Below are 24,084 nucleotides of genomic sequence, written 5' to 3' on the forward strand. Positions count from 1 at the left end.
TATGTAACGTAACTAAGTACATTTACTCAGTACTTGTATTTTAAATGAGTATTTAGATGTTATGCTACTTTGAAGGACTGAAGTTACTCCAATAAATTGTGAGAGGGAAACGCAAGAACTTTTACTCAGCGTCACTGCATGTCTGTGACAACTAACGTCACTCATTATTTTCTTTGCCAGTAAAGTTAATAATTTCATACATAACAGGCCCAGTACAACTTAAGTTTAGTATACAAGCGTTTAGGTTTCTACAAACCATATTAAGGTTGTATTATCTTGGGTATACTTTTGTATCTTTGCAAGAGTTATAGACAGGGGTGCACATAACTTTTTTGCCCTGGTTCTCAAAGGAGCACCTGGAGATGTTGCTTGGTGCGCATCCTTAAAATGAAATGAACTGGACCTTTTGAGGGGTACTTGACGTTATGAAGGGGGGGGGGGGGGGGGGGGGGGGTGGGGGGGGGGGGGGGGTGCGCTAGTGAGCACGCAGCAGGGTTACTGTGCGGAGCGCATACAGCAGACCCTTCACGCGATAGCGAGGGGTAGAGCGAGGGATCGCAGATGCCGTCGTGCTCGCGGTCGGATTAAAACAATTAAACTTAAATAGCTCGCGAATCATACTTTGGCAGCCGGTAATATACATGGGCGGCCCGAGTTGAGTACAGTTAGAACGATATTGGCAGATTCGGATTTCACGGATCAATAACTCATGAACAAAACGTTATTCAGACACAAATGACGTCTCCTATGTACCGTGGTAAGGTTGACAACGAACTACAATCACATGTTGATCAAAAAAAGCCAATATGCGCCGTCCTCCGAGCTGAACACATTAAATTGGTCTCTTTCAGCAGCCGGAGAAGAAACAAGTGCTCAGGGACCGTCTGCAAAGTGCAACTCCGAAAAAAGAAAATACAATAATATTCAATAACGTCACTATTATACAGTATATTTCTACCAAACTCACTACACACATCAATAGTCTCCTGGTGGTCGGACTACAGCAGAGAGTTAGGAAGAATATGGTTTGGAATAATTTTGGTGAATATTTATAGTGTATAATCTTCAATAAATATGGTATAATCTTCAATAGCGTCACTATTATGCAGTGGAGTGCTACCAAACTCACTACACACATCAATAGTCTCCTGGTGGTTGGACTACAGCAGAGGGGGGGGGGGGGGGTCTAAGCATGCTCATGAACTGTCAACGGGGGGGGGGGGGGGGGGGGGGGGGGGGCAGTTCACATGCGCCGTGTTATGCATGGCTGCTGCACCTCGCGGGAGCGTGCACAGCGTAAAGCCAAAACTCACAGACATTTCAATGATTTGTACGGCACAGTTAGGTTTGGAAACGGTATCATTTTCTTTTTTGGAGGGCATGCATAACACGGCATAACACCGGAGCCTCGCTGCGGGGAAATTTTGGCGTTGTTCCGAGTTTGTTCTAATCTGTCAAAATGACGGACTTCTTTCAGATTTGTCCGTCATTGTTAAAAAAAATCCGTCATATACGGAAAATATTCTGTTAACGCGACCTCTGGAGCGCACATAGCCTACGGGTACTTCTCAGGCATGCTGTGTAATCTGTGACGTTTCACTCTCTGAAAAATTGGGCCATTTTGTCATCCATGCGCCAATGAGCAACTCTCATAGGAATGAATAAGGCCCCGCCTTCCACGCTGTATCCAGTCCTTATTATACATCCATGGTCACAACCGTAAGCGACCTGTTATCATTCAGGAAATGACAGCGAAGCTTCTGGGGTGTTTTCTGGCATTTATTCTGAGAATGAACACAACATTCTCTTTACATCCGCGTTGCCACATCTCCACATAACTGCAACAAACTGCAGAGCCTCCCCTGTCATACTCCAATGTAACGGAAAAACAACTAAAGAAAAACTAAATAGTAATAATAATAAAATGTCTCCACTGATCTGTTTTGGAAATGTGATTTATGTATGATTCCAATCGCTTTTTACAGTCAAAATTAGCAAATTTGCCGAATTCCGCTACAACTACGGGTAGCGATGAGAAGTGAGGCAGGGACGAGCTCTGCCTCTCGTAAGCCCACAGTAACTGGCTGGAGCGCGGGCACTAATTTCCCGCGGGCACTTATTTTGTGAGCGCGCTCAAGCCAGTTACTGTGGGGCAGAGTCCTGCATCGGGTCGGGTACCCGACGGGTGACCCGCAAAAAAGGTGATTCGCGGGTGGTATTTTTTCAAAATCTTTTTTCCGGGTTCGGTTCTGGGTAAAACAAAGATGATGCGGGTCGGGTCGCGGGTATTGCATAATAAATATATTAAAATAATAATAAATTAGTTTAATGTTTAAAATCCTCAGACCTCTCCCCCGCGGGACCGCGCATAATCATAACCTCTGCAGCGCATCAATCTGCTGCTGTGCGCGCCACATTCGAAATGGCTGAGGTGAAGCTCTCTAGCGGAGAATACAGCATTTTCAATAACACTTCCTCAAGAGCGAAATCCAACGTCTGGGAGGCTTTTTGTGTCATCCTAGACCTAGATGGAGGAAATAACCAACATCCCACGCTTTCTGAGACAAATATGAAACTGCGTGTGTTAATAATTGCACGTTTTCACTGCTCATAGGCTATGCGGGTTCGGGTCGGGTTGCGGATCTTGTGCCGACGGGTCGGGTCGGGTTGCGGAACTAATTGGCAATATGTGCGGGTAGCGGGGCGGGTTCGGTATTGCACGTCGCGGGTGCGGGGCGGGAGCGGGTCTTGAAAATCAGACCCGTGCAGGACTCTGCTGTGGGGTCAGGTGAGGCACAGATGAGATCTGCCTCACCTCAGAATGCGTCACCCCACAGAAACTGGCTGGAAAGCGGGCCCTAAGCGCATGCCTGCACCATTTCACTGTATGTCACCAATGTAATGTTTGTAGATCCCTTTATTACATTTATCTTCGCCATCCATAGTCTCTAAATAACTTATTTCACGTATATGATATTTAAGCTCGCTGGTCTCATCATACAACGACAATGAAAAAAGCACCAGGGGAGGCAGCCATAACGTCTGCCGCACTGAAGGGGGCGCAAGTGAGCCCACAGGTTCTTGTTCCTACTGTTATTCTACGCAGAGACGGTAGACGCGACGCAAACAACAAACTAGACTTTTGAAACTAGAGGAAGATAAGGAGGACTTTTACAAAAAAGTAATAGAGATTGTTGTCCAGAAGGATAGCATGGACTTCAAGTCAAGGTAAGACCCCAATTGTAATGAAAATGGGATCTTACTAAGAAAGAACAATCCAATATTTAGATTTTGGGTATCCTTTTGTTGAACGGTCTGTTAAACTAAAAAAGCTTTTGAAAATAACCGAATATGTCGATTATGGTCAAAATATGATATTTGTAAATCTGACTGAAAGAGTCAGTGCCTCACCAGCCATGAACCTCACCGCACGTCACTGCTAGGGCTGTACCCGAATATCCGTTCGTTTGAGTACTATTCGGGTTTCAATTTTGTTATTCGGATATTCGTTTTTTCTTCAGATTGAATTTATTGAAAACTCCAATATCAACGTAAGAGCTTGTGCCTCTTCGGGGGGTGCTGATAACACTTAACCATAAACGTTATCGTTTACTTTCTCCGTCTTTATATGTAGATATTACTTTTCTCCGTTAATCTCCGTCACGTTGTTTCCATAGCAACAACAACTTCCTGTCAACAGCGCTACCTCTCCTTCAAAATAAAAGCATGTCCATGAATAGGAAGCAAAGCCAAATTACACTTAAGACATATACAACTGCAACGAAAGTAACAAACACAATGCGATATCCTTTTCAATTTCAAAGAACACAAATTGGGTTGTATTAACAAATAACTATAAAACAACAATAGGCCTACTGTAGAATAACCAAATGAATGCCGTGAATACACCGAAATACACATGTTGAAGCGGTTCGCTGCTGATTTGCTCCCATTTTTCACAATTTAAATAACAATTCTAAGACTTATTTCTGTGCACAGAAATAGCCTAGGCGTAGGCCCTATGATCTTTCTTTCAACCCCCAAAGTTGTATGTTGTTTGTAGTCACATTTTTCCTTTGCCAACATCATCCATCCAGGTGCCAGGTGTGTCTTATCAAGATGCTGATTAAACAGCCTGATTAACACAGGTGTGTGTTGGGCTGTTCACAATAAAAGGCTGCTCTAATAATGTGCTCTTGTTTCTTGCCACACCTGTCGGGTGATGGATGACCTTGGCAGTTGAAACATGTTAAACAACAATACTGAATTAATTTGAAAATGTATTTTATTTTTTTTAGATATTGATTACTGGTTGGTGAGTTTTTTTCTGCTCATCTTATTTTGTTTTTTCAAATCATGTCAGCTGTTTTTTTCCTTTTTTTGTTTTTGTAGAGAAAATTCTGTGTATATGCATGTGGCCTTTTGACCTCATCTGTCATATATATATATATATATATATATATATATATATTAGGGCTGTCAGTTGATTAAAATATTTAATCGCGATTAATCGCATGATTGTCCATAGTTAATCGCGATTAATCGCAAATTAATCGCACATTTTTGATCTGTTCTAAATGTACCTTAGAGGAATATTTTTCAAGTTTTTAATACTCTTATCAACATATGAGTGGACAAATATGCTTTATGCAAATGTTTATTATCATTTGAACAATGACAAATATTCTCATGAATATTAAACACAACAACCTCTGAACATTACAAATATTCGCCTCAATTCAACCTGGAACCTCTCTCATACAATACAAATTGTGTGTGTGTGTGTGTGTGTGTGTGTGTGTGTGTGTGTGTGTGTGTGTGTGTGTGTGTGTGTGTGTGTGTGTGTGTGTGTGTGGGTGTGTGTGTGTGTGTGTGTGTGTGTGTGTGTGTGTGTGTGTGTGTGTGTGTGTGTGTGTGTGTGTGTGTGTGTGTGTGTGTGTGTGTGTGTGTGTGTGTGTGTGTGTGTGTGTGTGTGTGTGTGTGTGTGTGTGTGTGTGTGTGTGTGTGTGTGTGTGTGTGTGTGTGTGTGTGTGTGTGTGTGTGTGAGAGATCGTTGGAGCTATGTGCAACTCAAGGCATATGCTCGAACGGGAGCTGCCTGGACGCTGCAATGATGTTGCGCACTATCCGTGCTGAGTGTGCTGACTTTTCGTACAATGTCCCACTGTCTGGCTTCCTGAATAAAGTCAAGCAGTTGTGGCGAAATGTCGCTCCTCTGTTTTCATTTAAACAGCTCCATATCCGTTAGCGCAGCTAGCTAGCACCAGATGCTAACAACAACAATGCACGTAAGGTCTCTCTCTCTCTCGCTCGAGCCACACATACACACACCCTCCCGGTCCTCCCAATAGCCAGTCGGTGAGCGTGGAAGTGTGGTCTGCCACAAGCGGGCGGCAGGAGCGGGGCTGTCAGCATCAGCTTGTAGATGGTATTTTAAACTCGATGCGCTCTGAAACTACGGGGCGGCCGAGGAAAAAAAATACACATGCGTTAATCGCGTTAAAATAATTAGTGGCGTTAATTTTTTTTTGCGTTAACGCGTTATTAACGCGTTAACTTGACAGCCCTAATATATATATATATAAGAGCACATAATATATATATATATATATATATATATATATATATATATATATTTTAGTTTATACAGCTTTTCGTGGGCGCAAATACAAATTGCTTTGAGGAATAAGCCTTTAGTGTGCACAATAAATGTCCTAGCTTTTGATTTCAACGTGTGATAAATTAAGAGCCGTTGAGTGTTTGGTTTATATTTTAATTCAGTGTACCAATCTTATCTTTTCATCCTTTTGGGCAAAACCATGCACTTTTTGGTCTTTTTTTCATTTTACCTAAACTGTGTCTTGGTTGCATTATTCCTAACACCTGCAAATGGCGCTGCTGTAATTAAGCCATGTTTTTTTTCCTTTATGGTGCGATACAAATGGAATCTAATCTAAAATAAACTGAGATTACCACGGTCACTGAATTTCTGCATTAAAGTTAGAAAAGCGTGATTGTTTTTCTGCTCTCCCTCTCTCCCAGCCTGCTCCATATATCTCCATCCACCCGCAGCTCATCGGAGGGGTTCTGTGAGGATACGTAATGTCCCAGAGCTTAGTCTATACTAACAGCTTAACACACACACACACACACACACACACACACACACACACACACACACACACACACACACACACCATCACAATCCCTAACACGTGAGCAGGGAACACCAACTTGACCCAGCGCTTCCAGACTCACATCTGACCGCCTCTAGAGCATCGGTGGTGAATCAATGTCCAGCTGGACTTTGGATGCAGGAATGTGACTGAAATCAATCCAATAGCATGTCAGGTTTTCATCTATGGATCACCATACAGCCCCATATGTTGGAAGTACTGTAGGTCGAACACACGGGAAAAAATGAATGTTGTGTTGCTGTTTGTTTTCTACTCCTTCGTATGGGATTTATAATTCCACACAATTATTCTAAACATTATTCTAAATAAGAGGTTGCTGACATGTTAGGTTTGTAAATGAAAATGAAGCATTATCAATTATGTATTTGCTAATTTGCACACATTGAAGAACACAAATGGGAACATGGGATAACACCAGACCCAAAAGCAAATACATGTTAGTTAGTCTGCTCCCCTGTAATCCCACTCTGTCTAATTTGGGCTAAATCCTATTTTAGAGATTATCTCACATGTCTAATTGGAGTCAGTCAACAAACAGATTAAAAGGATTGTTTGGTAATCTATTTATCCTTTTTGAAGTAATTTATACTGAATCAGTTGTTAAATTCCTTGTTTGACACCAATACAGTTTGTTTATTGTATCTTCCTTGATCAGGATTCTACAGTAGTTTAAGGTAACTGCAACAAAGTGTTTCTAGAACCTTACCTTTTATCAGTCCCAACAAATCACTTTTTTTGGGGGCGGGGGGAGGGTCACTTGGAGTCTGCACTGCAGATTAGCTTTTTGGTCCACTTTTAGATACTTTTGACATAAATCAGTTAACTAGACAAGTATGAGTTTAAATATAAAACAACAAAAAGACTCCTCTCACCCTGAGGAGACATCATTCAGTTCCAAGTGAGCCAAGCTATCTCTTTAAATCTTAAAAAAGAAAACTGCAATTCATTAAATAATCATTTGAAATCTAGACATTTGACCACCAGACGAATGCAGCTAAAATGAGAACATATTTGTTAATTGTATTTGTGAAAAAAATCTATACATGTAAAGGTTAAGATTGATAATATTCTATTCCATTTACTTTACACACAAGATTGAAACCCGAAGTCGTTGTGTATGTGTTTTTGTCTTTCAAGTACAGCAAATTCAGATACAAAGGATTCTGTCAGGTCCACGCTAAAAAACTCACACGGCCGTCATTTTGTTAAATACTTTTATTATAGACAGGAGAATTAAGATAATAGTTACTAATTATACCCTGTTAAGATGTGTCATCTGTAAACTGTTTTAAAAGGTTCTTTAAATTCAGGACGCTCTCTCCCTAACACATTTAGTTTTATTATGTCAGTTTGGTTCAAGAAAGGCACTTGAGATTTCTCTATAGTCTAAACCAGGGATGGGCAACTTGGATGGTGGTGGGGGCCACATAATTTATGTACTGGCCACCAGGGGGCCGCAGATTCACTTGGAACACACACACAAATTCCATGTATTGTATGTCATTATTAACACATATACTAAGTCTGACATCTTCATTGACATTTTACAATCTTTCAGGGAACATCCTCTAATAAGCTCACTAAACAAATATCAGTTCACAGAAATGTTATTTGTGGCATGTTTGTATTGAACAGGTTATTACAGTGGAATAAAACTATTTTAAAACTATTGGAAAGCACGGAAAATGTGTGTGTATTGAGATTAACCATTAAGATGACATAAACATGAAGGTAAGTTTGAGAAACTGGCTCGAGATACACTTTTTGTTATATTCCATGGAATGCTCTTAACATCCCGATAGCAATGAATATCTGAAGTGCTTTGACAAAAAATCCATACAAAAATGTCATCTGTGGAAGCCGTAGTGCTGTAAAAAGCACGACCAATCATTTTAGCCGGCCTGTCAGCCTTCCATCTGTGCACAAACTTATCTCGTGCCCTCATTGGTCATGTGCGCGTTCGTGTGTGTTGGAGGAGGGGTTCTGTAAGGAAGTGGCAGATTTTTTTAAATTAATTACGTTGTTTATAAATTAATGCCGCAAAAAGAGGAGGTGGGGCCCGCCCTTTGCCCATCCCTGGTCTAAACTGTAGTTGATAAGTAGTGGCTTTTGTTTCCGTATGTTTCCTTATCATGTAACTTTTGTGTCCCCGTTTGCCCCTCTGAGTATCCTGGGTCCCTGGTTGACCGAAACAGCTGCCACCAATCTGTACTTCTCTCTCTCTCTCTTCGAACACACCTGCCTGCATCCTCTCTCCAGCATATCAAACAATCTCTCTCTTTTCACATTCTGTGCCAGATCATTATCCCAACTGCTGTGATAGTCACACTCTTCAAGCCAACTGGGTAGGTTTTTATTTGTAATGTTGTTTGGGCACAAATTACTCGGTTGGTGTGTTTCCCCTCCATTTCCTGCAATCTTGTGAATTTCCGGCTCCACTTTCTGCAACAAATCATGGTGAAAAGTCCAAATATAATGGTTTTAGAAAGCAGTGAGGCTCTCTCTCTGACCAAAAAGAGGTACACCTCTGCTGCAGATACTGTAGGGTAAGGTAGGATTGGATTTCATTTTGTGCTAAACTCACAACTGTGTTGCCCTTCAGCTGACCCAAGGAGCACCTCTTAAATGTCATACTAGGCTAGCATCAAGAGCAGAAGTATCCCATTATGCGGTTGTTAAAAAATATGTTTGGGAACAAAGTACAGAGGCAGAGCTTAACAAAGTTGTACTCTACATGTTTGCGGAAAACAGAAAATGACATGATGATGAAAATGAAGCCCTCATATGAACTTCAAAATCTTGGAAAGAACCTCAAATAACCCCTATTCATGTGTGCAGGTGTGCTTTCCAACAACCCCCACATGGAAAGGCACTCCTTTTTTGCATTACAGCTGAAGTGTGTCCAAACATCAGCCATCTAAACTAGAATTAATGTTATTTCCTGCTGAAATGGTACGGTGTCTAGCTCCAGCAGTGCTGGTATCTCAACTGCACGGGAGGAAATGTAATGAAAATGAAAAACAAGATTGGTTGCATAATATGTTTTATGACTCATCCATCTATCAGTCCTGTAGTTGCATGTCTTTTGTTTTTAATGAGTTTGTTGAGTGTTGAACGTTTTTTTTTCTTGGAACTATCCAATGCGTTGCCATTAAATTCTCCACTGAAATTCATGTTTCCTAGAAGATTAACTTCTGATCCCCTCAATTGTCCTCTAGTGCCACCACAAGTTTGACATAGTCAAATCTACAGTGCAGAAATATGAAGCGAATGCGGACATGGCGAAAACTGCTGTTTCTCCAAACTTGGGTCATCACCATAGACCCCATGGTAAACTGCAATAGCCTGGTTCAATGTATTTCAGTAGCTCGCAAAATCCCTCACCGTCCAGCACATTTATCCGCGTCATTTCCTTGTCCACCTTAAATCTAATCTTCTGAGTCTCTGCACGCACATCACTGCAGCTCCTCCTAGCAAACACAGATACAATAGTTTGTTGGGAGGATGGCGATTTTGCAATGCACTGCAACCGTTGGGTGCTGACTCTTCAGGTGGTACAATGACGATGTACTGGACTTTTATTTGAAACACACGTTGTTGGTTAATTGGCTCATACATTTGTAATCGTTTAAATTCTTGACGCAGTTAATCATTATCATCCCTTTTTTGGTGTTTTGTCCTGATACCTTCAAAAGTATTAGCCTCAACTGCACTTTGTATTTGATGCTAATTAGCTAATGATAAAGCGTTAACAAGCTTTATTAAAAATACCTGGAAAACATTAGCATGATCACATTTTTTTAAGCATGTTATCCAGCTACTTAGCAATTAGCTCAAAGCCAAACTAAGCGCCTTTTAATATTTTTAGACAAACAGATAAACAAATTATTTTCTCTCCCTCTTTTCTCAAACTCTGGGATTACATGTTTCCCTTTCCTCTCTTTTTCTCTCCTCTTTTGGGGGGTTTGGGAAGGTGGCAAGAATGACAAATTGCATTTATTTGCAAAACTTGCACTGTAGCATTATTAGCACCATTATCTTTTGTGAATCGAACCTTCAGACGAGCAAAGCAACTATACGCTACTATTAATGCTATCATCCTCTGCAAATCACTTTTTATGTATAGTCCTCGTTTTCAGACTCCAGTTGGTTGATGAACTATTCATATCCTCAGTCTTTTGGCAAACAAATATAATTGACTAACATATTTTGTTGCCGTTTCTGTAAAAGAAAAAGCACTGACCATGGACTTTTTATTAAAATTTGCTGAAAGCTTTTCCCAGAAATCTGTCGGTCTAGTGCGGTTACAAAGAGGCAATGCGCCTAAGGATTCATTCCCTGACCGTAGGGTGAACCCTTGTTGTTGAGACCCTGATGTATCATGCATGTTATTGATGTCTCCTCCCTCTGTGTCTCTTTTTGTTCGTACATGATGTCCATCACTTTGACCTCGTATACGTTGATTGGATCCTGCAACCCCACTTCACCTAGCAAGAAGGCAGGGAGGGTGTTTATGCAACACACAGCTTTAGATTAGCACCGTTGGACCCCCTGCCTCCTTCTCAGCCTGGCTTTTATAATCTCTCCTGATCTAATTCTGTCACCTCTCTCACTCTCTATCATCAGCAGGTAGGACGCATCCTCATGGCAACCCACATCCGATGGTTGTTTTCACATTGAGGCGGCCCAATCCCAAACCTCGCCCTACACCCTACTGTACCCCTACACACTCCCCCTCCGTGACGGAGTGAACTCCATGCAGTGACACTCGCAGCTCAACGAGGCTCCCTCCTGTCATGTGGAGGGAGTAAATAAAGCGGAAAGCTTTGGGACAAATTCCCCTCTCTCCGGCAGAAACAGGAAATGCCGTAACTGTAAGTAACAACGGTTTCAGATCACATCTCTTAGACACAAAATACAAATTAATTAACTAAAATTGACGCACAGCGTTGAGACGGAGACCGGTCAGGTAGAGACCGGTCTCCAGTCAGCACCGATGCAGACCATGGTTGCGGTGGAATAGTCCAAAAATCAGCTCCTAACGTCTATCCCTATCGTCTATCCCTTGACCTCTGAGTGAAACGTCACGGGGTTAAGGGATAGTGGATAGGAGAATTCAAAAGGATTTAGGAGAAGAGACTGCGGTACTTTAGAGAATCCGACTGCACTATCACTATCCAACGTGTTTATGATGCGCCAGCGGACGTCATTGTGTGCGTCTGCTGCTGTGGGGAAACTATGGAAACTACAGTTTTCTATACAGCGGACTACATCATGGATGTTTAATAAGAACGAGGGACTACTGTAAACTCATCTAGAGACTCTGCACCGTGCTCTGATGGTGTTGCTTTATGCTTTATGAACGTGGACAACAGAGAAACATATTCTTCATGACCAAAGTTGGAATTGAAATAAAAAAGGAAAGTGAAACTTATGCTCGTCTCCCTCTCCCTCCGGTCCACATTAATACAAATGATCCCAATACGTATGATTGTATGAACTATGAAAATATCTTAAAATCAATACAAATGTATTTATTATAAACGTTAGTCCTTACCATCTATCACAGTGTATATCACCATTCAAACATCTTTTAAAAGTTGAACAAACCCCACACAGCTCAGTAAAGGCTGTGAGATGTTGACTTTATTTGATAATTTCAGTAAAAACTAACGTTCATATTTCTCTTTTTGATTATAATACTGATGAACGTTCAAAACAAAGCACTTTGGCAAGTTACCGTTTTAAAAAGCTTAATAAGCACCGTAACTTTCCTGATATAATTTCTCGGTCATAATCGGTTGTTTCCGTGAACGCCCGACTGTTGTGTGACAGCAAATGCTGCGGCTGCAAGGCATTGTGGGGCAGCACTTTCTCCTTTCCTTTCGTAAAGGGAGGTCCAGTGGTTCTTAAGGCCCTGACATACCAGGCCGAAATCGGCCGTTTTCGTTAGTCGGACGACGAAGCGTGCCCTGTCGCCCAAACTCAATTTGGTGTATCATGGCCGACGCATGTTGTTCAACATGTTGAATCGGCCGTGCGTCGGTCACGGGCAGTCGGACAAAGAAATCATTTTGATTGGCTGTTCAGCTTGCGAATCAGTGCATGAGATGCAAAACGGTTGCTTGAGAATGTCTTCCACAAGCAACACTCCAATGGCTGATAGCTCCAGTACCGCACGAAACAAGTTCTCGATGGACGAGAGTGAAAATGGAACGCACACGCTATTTGTTGTTTGTTTAGATCACGCAGTCTGTTCTTCTTCTCTGTCTTTCGTTTGTTGCCTTTTTTGAATGACGAATACACACTACCGCCACCTGCTGGTAAGGAGAGTTATTGCCACTCACGCATGCGCAGTTCGTATGTGCTCGGCTGAAGTCTTTGCGGTGTGTTCCAGTGCGACACATGGCCAAGACGCAGGAGAACACGCCGACGCAACAGTCGGTGTCGGCGAGTTCTCTGGTGACTGCTTGGTGTGTCAGGGCCTTTAAGCTAAAGGAGGTTATAAAGGAAGTTTGAAATCTCCTTTCCTATCATCTAGAGAATTCGAACGGCACTTATCATGGCTGCTACTGAGGTACTTCTGGGTCATTTCACTGCGTTAGGAAGGTTCCTAAGCTAAATGGACTATTTGACTGCAACCCATGGATGTATAGATAGAGACTCGCTGTTTGATGGCTTGATAGCCCACTCCCGCTCCACACTTGTTGGTTTGGAACAGCACTTAATGTGGCGGACCCTCTGCGCGAACGCGCAAACGGGGGGGTAGTGTGAAGGGGTAGGGTGAAGGGGTAGGGTGTAGGGCGTGGTTTGGGATTGGGCCTGAAACTCCGGTTTTCTTATTTCCTTGTTTTCCGGATAAAAGTCCTGTAAATACGTCTTATTTATAGTTTGTGAGCAGTCTCTCAGTTCCCCTGGGCAGTGACTTGCCTTTTCTCTGAGTTTCTCCTCCTCGTTCTTTGTTGTCTCCATCATCTCGCTCCTTTGCCTCCCTCTCCCTCCACTCTGGTTGACACGCAAAGCTCCTTCTTCCCAGTCCTGCCACATGTGATCTTGTCGCTTCACGCCTGCCTGGATGTGGCGAGTCACTCTGTACGACCTCCACAGAGGAAACAGTCCTAATGGTAAGCCGACTAAAAACGATCAACTGACATCCTCAGTGGAGGTGGGCTGAGTCGGGGTGGAATACAAATGCGAAAGGAGATCATCATTTTTTATGTTGTTCTTAAGCATGTTTTAACCCTTTATTTTATTGCTGTTTTCTTGAGATATTAAATATATTGGGCTTTATTTGTTGCAGTGTTCCTCAATAGTTTATCTTGGCTTAGACGATTGAACTTCAGTCACAGGCACTGTTCATTCACTAATGTTGCTGAAAACTGAAAAGAATAGCGATAATATAAATGTAAGGTTAACAAGCCATATCCTCAATGCTGTACTTTTTTTTTTAAACATGTTCATTATTGTTATTATTTATTCCAAGATAGTGACATTGTACATTTCAGAAGCACCATGAAATTATAATTTGTTATGTTGAATAAATTATATTCAGACAAAATGAATGATGATCGACGACATATACAATTATAAAACAATGAGTTAAATTCACTGAACAACGCAAATACCAACATTAGTGAATATAATAAAAAGATTATTTTTGTATTTCCCGAAAACCTTTTGTTACACATCTTTTTTAATTGATTTATTTAAATTAGTTCATTTTTTTTTTTTTTAATGTTTCTTACACCTAAAATGAACAGTGGTAAACATCAGGGTAAAATAGATAATTATATTAAAATAAAAAATAAATAAAAAAGTTAGATTATGAATTACGTACGGGTTCCATTTCAACGAGACCCTAACTTTACTAAAAATATCTTATTGACTTACTTTCTCTTTATTGTGCTTGAAAATGCTTAGTGTGTTATTTTATCGCTGTTTATTTATTTATCAACTCCAAACTGCCTCCCTTTCTCTACACTCAGACACACCACATGGAAGGGTTATATTAAAATCTAATAAAACATTTCTTTTGGAAGCACAAATCACAACATTTCCTATTTCAAACTCCTTCCACAATGCACTGTGTGTGGTTTGTCCCAGGACGGTTCTTGAGAGGTTTCTCAATACTCAAATTTCCCCTCCTCGACTCCTATCCTCGATACTTAGTCCCGCCCACAGGAGATGCGAGCGGAGGACTGAGGAGGGGAAACAGCAGGCGGTTAGAGAAATGAGAACTCCTCTCCTCTGAGCGGTCATTTTAAAGAGACGTCCATTAATGATGACAGGAGGCACAGCAGCCCTCTATCTGATGGACAGATGTGTTCATGATGACTTATATATTTACTTTGATTCATTGACAGTGCGGTATAATGAGACAATAACAGGCCACAGATGCGGACACACACACACACACACACACATATATTTATATAAATATATACAATTTCAGAATCAAACAAGTATGAGAGCACTCTCATAATAACGTAACACAATCAGAGACTGGATATATCTGTGAAATGTTGACTTTATTTGATAATTTCAGTAAAAACTAACATTCATATTTCTCTTTTTGATTATAATACTGATGAACGTTCAAAACAAAGCACTTTGGCAAGTTACTGTTTTAAAAAGCTTAATAAGCACCGTAACTTTCCTGATATAATTTCTCGGTCATAATCGGTTGTTTCCGTGAACGCCCGACTGTTGTGTGACGGCAAATGCTGCGGCTGCAAGGCATTGTGGGGCAGCATTTTCGCCTTTCCTTTCGTAAAGGGAGGTCCAGTGGTTCTTAAGGCCCTGACACACCAGGCCGAAATCGGCCGTTTTCGTTAGTCAGACAACGAAGCGTGCCCTGTCGCGTCTATCGTTATTCCAACCCAGTTTAGATTTTGCTTCCGCATTACGCAAGAACGTAGCTCTACGCGATAGCGTCATAGCCTTCTTCTTCGGCTGTTATAGCAACCTGGCGTTACATCTCTATGGGCGGCAAATATGAATCTGACAAGCGAAATACCGTCCTTTTAAACGCCCATAATTATAATTATAATTATAATAATAAAATAGTGCTTCTTTGTCAATATGACTGACGACCATACTTATGCAGTGCTGAGGTAATGTTAATTCATCATTTAATATTAATTCCTGATGGATATAAGAGGGATACATTAGCAAACATCTGTATATATAGCCTATATAATGTTTTGTTTTTTTGTTTGTCATGTAACATATTAACGTTTTGTCCTTCTGTTTAGGATGTAAAGGTATCTATTTAATATTTTATTTAATGTCTATTTTGTTATATAATACAACATATAACATTTGACATTAATAACATATAAACGTTTGTAAAATCTAAAAATAAAATGTTGGGACATTTATAAAAATGTATTCCTTTACATAAAAGTGCTTTCCAAAGGTGTAAGAAGTGATAAGATCTTGTACTGTACTTGAGTAAAGGTACAAGTACCAGAGTGTAGAAATACTCAATACTTTTATTATATTGTGTTGTTTATATATATATATATATATGTATGTGTGTGTGTGTACAAATGAATTAATATAAAGTGTATGTGAGTGTGTGTATAAATGAATGAATACATCTGTGTGTATACATGTGTGAGTACATATAAGTGTGTGTTTATATGTTTATAAATGAATAAATGTGTGTATATATACAGTATATAAAACAGTATCATTAAATAATGCTGTGTGTGTATAAATGAATGAATACATCTGTGTATATTTATGAATAAATACATGTGTGAGTACATATAAGTGTGTGTGTGTATATGAATAAATGTATATATAAAATAGTATCATTAAATATATATATATATAAAATAGTATCATTAAATAATGCTGTCAAATAAATGAAGTGCACAGTAATAGTCAAGGTTATATTCAATATTCTGCTGATAAGATAAGATATTTAAAACGTCTTTTGTTTGTCCTGAAAACGACATTTGAGAATACACACAGGCTATTTATAGATGATAAAACACCAGTAATACAATCTCAGGAATCTTCGATATGGCTTTGATTACAGGATCGTTTACTTTCAGTCAACAAACAAACAGGATCGTTTACTTTCAGTCAACAAATCCTTTGGAAAGACAAAAAACAACTATTCATCCTGCTTTACCGCGACCGCTATAACAGCCGAAGAATAACAGCCGAAGAAGAAGGCTATGACGCTATCGCGTAGCGCTACGTTCTTGCGTAATGCGGAAGCAAAATCTAAACTGGGTTGGAATAACGATAGACGCTGCCCTGTCGCCCAAACTCCATTTGGTGTGTCCCGCACCGTCGGCCGTGACACACCTTATTTGGCCTTTCATGGCCGACGCACAGCCGATTCAACATGTTGAATCGGCCGTGCGTCGGCGACAGGCAGTCGGACAAAGAAATCACTCTGATTGGCTGTTCATCTAGCGAATCAGTGCATGAGAAGTGAAACGGTTGCTTGAGAATGTCTTCCACAAGCAACACTCCAATGGCTGATAGCTCGAGTACCGCACGAAACCTGTTTTCGATGGATGAGAGTGAAAATGGAACGCACACGCTATTTGTTGTTTGTTTAGATCACGCAGTCTGTTCTTCTTCTCTGTCTTTCGTTTGTTGCCTCTTTTGAATGATGAATACACCCTACCGCCGCCTGCTGGTAAGGAGAGTTATTGCCACTCACCCATGCGCAGTTCGTACGTGCTCGGCTGAAGTCTTTGCGGTGTGTTCTAGTGCGACACATGGCCAAGACGCAGGAGAACACGGCGACGCAACAGTCGGCGTCGGCGAGTTCTCTGGTGACTGCTTGGTGTGTCAGGGCCTTTAAGCTAAAGGAGGTTATAAAGGAAGTTTGAAATCTCCTTTCCTATCATCTAGAGAATTCGAACGGCACTTATCATGGCTGCTACTGAGGTAATTCCGGGTCATTTCACTCCGTTAGGAAGGTTCCTAAGCTAAATGGACTATTTGACTGCAACCCATGGATGTATAGATGCAGACTCGCTGTTTGATGGCTTGATAGCCCACTCTCGCTCCACACTTGTTGGTTTGGAACAGCACTTAATGTGGCGGACCCTCTGCGCGAACGCGCAAACGGAGGGGTAGTGTGAAGGGGTAGGGTGTAGGGCGTGGTTTGGGATTGGGCCTGAGACTCCAGTTTTCTTATTTCCTTGTTTTCCGGATAAAAGTCCTGTAAATACGTCTTATTTACAGTTTGTGAGCAGTCTCTCAGTTCCCCTAGGCAGTGACTTGCCTTTTCTCTGAGTTTCTCCTCCTCGTTCTTTGTTGTCTCCATCATCTCGCTCCTTTGCCTCCCTCTCCCTCCACTCTGGTTGACACGCAAAGCTCCTTCTTCCCAGTCCTGCCACATGTGATCTTGTCACTTCACGCCTGCCTGGATGTGGCGAGTCACTCTGTACGACCTCCACAGAGGAGACAGTCCTAATGGTAAGCCGACTAAAAACGATCAACTGACATCCTCAGTGGAGGTGGGCTGAGTCGGGGTGGAATGAAAATGCGAAAGGAGATCATCATTTTTTATGTTGTTCTTAAGCATGTTTTAATCCTTTATTTTATTGCTGTTTTCTTGAGATATTAAATATATTGGGCTTTATTTGTTGCAGTGTTCCTCAATAGTTTATCTTGGCTTAGACGATTGAACTTCAGTCACAGGCACTGTTCATTCACTAATGTTGCTGAAAACTGAAAAGAATAGCGATAATATAAATGTAAGGTTAACAAGCCATATCCTCAATGCTGTACTTTTTTTTTTAAAACATGTTCGATATTGTTATTATTTATTCCAAGATAGTGACATTGTACATTTCAGAAGCACCATGAAATTATAATTTGTTATGTTGAATAAATTATATTCAGACAAAATGAATGATGATTGACGACATATACATTTATAAAACAATAATGAGTTAAATTCACTGAACAACGGAAATACCAACATTAGTGAATATAATAAAAAGATTATTTTTGTATTTCCCGAAAACCTTTTGTTACACATCTTTTTTAATTGATTTATTTATTTATAATATATATTTTTTAATGTTTCTTACACCTAAAATGAACAGTGGTAAACATCAGGGTAAAATAGATAATTATATTAAAATAAATAAAAAAGTTAGATTATGAATTACGTACGGGTTCCATTTCAACGAGACCCTAACTTTACTAAAAATATCTTATTGACTTACTTTCTCTTTATTGTGCTTGAAAATGCTTAGTGTGTTATTTTATCGCTGTTTATTTATTTATCAACTCCACATGGAAGGGTTATATTAAAATCTAATAAAACATTTCTTTTGGAAGCACAAATCACAACATTTCCTATTTCAAACTCCTTCCACAATGCACTGTGTGTGGTTTGTCCCAGGACGGTTCTTGAGAGGTTTCTCAATACTCAAATTTCCCCTCCTCGACTTCCCTCCTCGACTCCTATCCTCGATACTTAGTCCCGCCCACAGGAGATGCGAGCGGAGGACTGAGGAGGGAAGCAGCAGGCGGTTAGAGAAATGAGAACTCCTCTCCTCTGATCGGTCATTTTAAAGAGACGTCCATTAATGATGCAGGAGGCACAGCAGCCCTCTGTCTGATGGACAGATGTATTCATGATGACTTATATATTTACTTTGATTCATTGACAGTGCGGTATAATGAGACAATAACAGGCCACAGATGCGGACACACACACACACGCACGCACGCACGCACACACACACACACACACACACACACACACACACACACACACACACACACACACACACACACACACACACACACACATATATTTATATAAATATATACAATTTCAGAATCAAACAAGTATGAGAGCACTCTCATAATAACGTAACACAATCAGAGACTGGATATATCCCCCCCCCCCCCTCTCTCTGGGCCAAAAGTTGTATTTACAAGTAGCCTATTAAAAGTAAGCAGAGGACACCAAACCAACTGAGACCCGTCTGTCCGCCGTACGCACTGTACAACACACACCTACACACTGTACAACACACACCTACACACTGTACAACACACACACACTGTACCACACACACACATACACACTGTAGCCTACCACACACACCTACAGCTCCTAAAACATAATCAAGCTACAGCCGTTGTGTATTTTATTATGTGAAGCACTAAGTGGTCTTAGAAAAATATCGACTCTTTGTTTGTAGATATCTACTAAACTAAAGCAAATAAAGAGAGTAGGCCTGTTATACTGAGAGATATACAGGGCCGCCCCTCCCTACAGGCCAATCACGCAGGCTGCATGGGGCCCCGCCTTGCGCAGGGGGCCCCGCCCATAGGGCCTCAGCTGCTGTGCGCAGTTCTCCGCTCAGTTCTCCGCGCACCCCCGCGAGAGTGAGAGATGACAAGGGGAGCATGTCTGTAACCCGACACCGTTGTAATGTATCGACATCTGACCAATCACGGCTTTGATACGGCCACTAGTGCAGGTGAAGAGATGTCGCTGAAAATACAGTTTCAGTCCGGCGCAAAAAACAAAACATGAAGAAACTAGAGCATCACTCGAAGGTGTGTTATTGTATGAGTCAAATGTACAACTTGCGAATGTTGTATAAGTCAAATTGCCAATTGCCATATTAAAACATCAGCTGCAACTCACGACATGAAGAAGGGAGTCTCTGCATAGCATATAGGCTAATGGAGATGCAGTTATTTCCAGCATTCTTTATTTACCATTTATTCAAGTATGTTATGCCTTTGATCTGCTAATGTACAGGAGGAAGAGTGATACACTGTCTGTCTAGTTGGCTTACATAACAGTTAAAGTTTACAGCCTAAAAAACATGGAGCATTTTTTCCCCTTTTATTCATTTTTATGTCAATTTGCACATTTCATGGTGACGCTCAGCCTCTCCCCTTAACTCCTAACAGTCATCATCATGTCAACCACAACACAGAGACATACTGATAGAAATGTGTGTGTAGTTGTTGATACATTGCTGACAGAGAGAACTACGTTTGAATATATTATATTATATTATATATATATTATAATAAAAAATATATAGTATTTATTATATTATTGAATTGATTATGATTATTAGTAGAAGTAGTTTATTTGCATTCATTATATTTGAATCTTTATGAGGCTAGTATTTGGCAGGAAATGCAGACGTATTCACCTGTAAACGCATACTGAACGACATACATGCACATTTACCATTTACCTCACTGTATAAAAAAGTAACTGTTGATAATAATAATAAACAGGAATTATATTTGCAATTTTTTTTCACTCCTGTCGGTTGGGGGGGGGGCCTCATCTCACAATGTCGCTTGGGGCCCCAAGTTGGCAAGGGGCGGCCCTGGTGATATATATTATACACACTGCTCTGCTTTCTGCACGGACATCACAGCTGTTCTCTCTGGAAACATCGCGACGCGATGAAAGCAGTTTCTAAAATAATATCCAAGGGATGCATGCAGAGCTGTCATTGGCAGAGATAAGTCCGGCCGTGCATCACGCCTCCACCGTTCCCGGAAATGCATCCGCGGAGGAGCCGTGGAGGAACCATCAGTGTTGTATCCTCGGTTATAGCTCCTCCAGAAAGCCTCCTCGACGCTCGATCCTCGGTCCTCGATGTGCATTTAGAGAAATTAGATGTCCTTTAAAATGGCGCGCTGAAATTCATTTCCGGGTCACTACCGGAGGACCAAGTAGTCGAGGAGTCGAGGAGGGGAAATTTGAGTATTGAGAAATCTCTTTGGAGTCTGCCTGAATGCTTGCCTGTCACACAGCTGTCCTGCATTTGTGCTCTCTTTTGTCCCAGCTGTGTCCTCTATTTACTTTCTGTGCTGCAATCAATGTATAGAATAAAGGGTTGCAGCGAATCATTTTTAACCTACACCAACACTCTGACACACCAAATAACATCACTAATTACTGAATCTAATTGTAACACCCCGGTAATCAGGGCCGGTCCAAGACATTTTGGTGCCCTAGGCGAGATTATGATTTGGTGCCCCCCCCCCCCCTCCAAGCAATACACAATAGAATTGCTCGGCATAACCCTGGATCATAAATTATCTTGGTCTAAACAAATTGATAATGTTGTATGTAAAATGGGAAGGGGTGTGTCACTTGTAAAAATAATTGTAAAATATTTGCCTATGGATGTCAGTAGACAAGTTTTGGATGCTTTGGTTCTGTCACAGCTTGATTATTGTTTGGTTATATGGTCTAGTGCTGCTGAAAAAGATTTAAACAAACTACAAGTAGCACAAAATAAGGCAGCACGATGTGCACTGCAGTGCTCCTACAGAACCAGAGTCACTGAAATGCTGGAGACACTGAAATGGTTAACTGTCAGACAGAGGTCAACTTATATTTTATTACATTTTGTCAGAAATATTACAGTGACTCACTCACCAGATATATTATCACAAAGGTTTATAGCGCAATATGCACAACATAACTATCAAACACGACATACAATAGAAGGAAGGTTTGTATTACCCAAATCTAAATCAAATATGGGACAGAAAACAGTCATGTACAGAGCCATGATCAGCTGGAACTCTTTACCGGTTCACATCATTCAGGAAAATTCTCAAGTACATTTCAAAAGGTTGCTAAAAAATTATGTAAGTATTACAAAGTAAATTTGAACTATGCCTGTGGCTATGTATGCATATATTATTATGTACACTTATTTGTATTTACTTTTGTTTGGCCTTGGGATGGCGATAATTGGATGACCATTTTAGTTTTCACTTCATTTCACTGTAAATTGCATGAAATTATGAGCTGTTTTGTTTTGTTTTAATTTTGTTGTATGTATGTTTTGAGTGTGTGAGGACCCCAGGAAGAATAGCCAATGCTCATGCTAGTGCTAATGGGGATCCTAATAAAGACATAAAGACATAAAGAATTTACAAAGAATAAATGAAAAATCTCTACAAAAGACCAATACACTACAAAAACTGAAACATATTGACATGTTGGTTATATACATAAAGAAGGTTTCAAATGTATTCATTATTGTATGAACATGTTTTAATTGGGGGGTGGATGTCACATCCACTAGGGGGGGAACAAAAGATTTGTTTTAACATTTTAAAGTAAAATGCTTCAATCTTTTGCACTTTGAGCAGAATTACTAGAGACTAGATCTAGGGGGTACAACTCCAATAACAAATACATGTAACGTATTTAATTTTTGTTGTTCATTCATATCTTATTTTACCTAGTTAACATTTATTTATTTATGCATATTTTTTTATCTCTCCAGTTTTAAACGATATTTTTGGTTTACTGTCCTATAGTATACATTGGAATGACTTCAAACCTGTTTTTATTTATCCTAATTATAAAGGAGTGCCTTGGAAATATTTGTTTACATAAATTGTGACCAAACCGTTTGAGACCCACTGAGATAACTTAGACTAAAGTGCAATATCTAAACACTCAGAGTCCTTTACCTCACTGAGCTGTAGTTATCAGCCTCAATCCAACAACAATCCGCGGTACCGATGCTCTCTCTCTCTTGCTCGCTCGGAGGCTCGCCCAAAGTACCAGAATACGTGAGTATATTTCGCCCGTTTTATTTTGTAAAAACGGCCGTATATACGCGCGAATATACGGACCTCCGCAAAAATACGGGCGAACATACGCATGATTTTTTTGTATGATAATGAGCCCCTCCTTCTGATTTGCATAGCCAATAAATTCAAAGTTTCTTCAACTAATCAGTGAAGAGTAAAGCCAGACCAAAGCAATCTGTAGATGAAAAGTTCCTGACATTGTGAGGCTATGCTGTGAATTCCATATTCAGGGGACTAAGTATTAATTTGCCTTTGAATATAATCAATATATCAATATAACCTGCCTTCATTGTCTTTTAAAAATAAAATCGCCTTACCCTTTTCCTTAACCCTCTGGAGTGTGACGTAAAGGGTATTTTCTCAATTTTTAGATGTCTCCTTAAATCACCTTTTAAATGTACTTATTATAACATGGCATGGTGTTTCATATCAAAATGTTCAGTAAAGTCTCTGGTCTTGCTAGAAATGCAAAGTCACTCACCTTAGAGCACTGTTTTATGAGATACTTAGCTTAGAAATCCGATTTTTGGAAAACTTCAAAACTCTTACTCATGTCATCCATTTTTTTTGGTGTTTCAGATTTGGTTTTCCAAAGTCTTTGGTTTACAAAAGTAGTGAAATATATGAATTACACTATAGGCCTATATAAATGTGTTGTTCATTTCTAAAATGAAAATGTGTAAATTATAATTTGGAGTAAAATTGTTCTATCACAGAAAAGTTACATCAGGACTGAATAATGACTTCATATTCCTTACCAAGGTTCATGTGATGTGTACAAATACAAATTGAGCATTAAAACCGAGGTGTATCTTAATCTTGTGGCAGGCACAGATGGAGGTGGAGGCCGCTATAGTGATGCTGGTCCTCTGGTCCTTGGTGGTGATGGCTGTGGTGGAGGTCTTTGAGCCACGGTAGATCTTGACCTGGGAGCTGGCACAGATGAAGGTTCTGGCTGCTGGATAAACACCGCCTGTGGGCCACTAGGCCCAGGCAGCTGTGAAATCGAAAAAAAAACATACCTTTACATTTAGAAAATCAAAATAACTGTATGAAGTATTTGTCTCTAATCAAAAATGGAAATACATCCACATGCCATATTATGACTTTTATGAAGGATTAAAGCCTTCTTCATTTACAGTATATAATACAGTGATAACACACACAACCCGGTGGACTGTACTCACTTTAACCTGGCTCTGTTGTACACTGATAGGCACAATATTAGCATAGCATTAGCGCTATTAGCATTTCAATAATATGAACAATTATGAACTCAGACCAGCATTTC

Source organism: Gymnodraco acuticeps, unplaced genomic scaffold, assembly GCF_902827175.1.
Source record: "Gymnodraco acuticeps unplaced genomic scaffold, fGymAcu1.1, whole genome shotgun sequence".
Lineage (NCBI taxonomy): Eukaryota > Metazoa > Chordata > Actinopteri > Perciformes > Bathydraconidae > Gymnodraco > Gymnodraco acuticeps.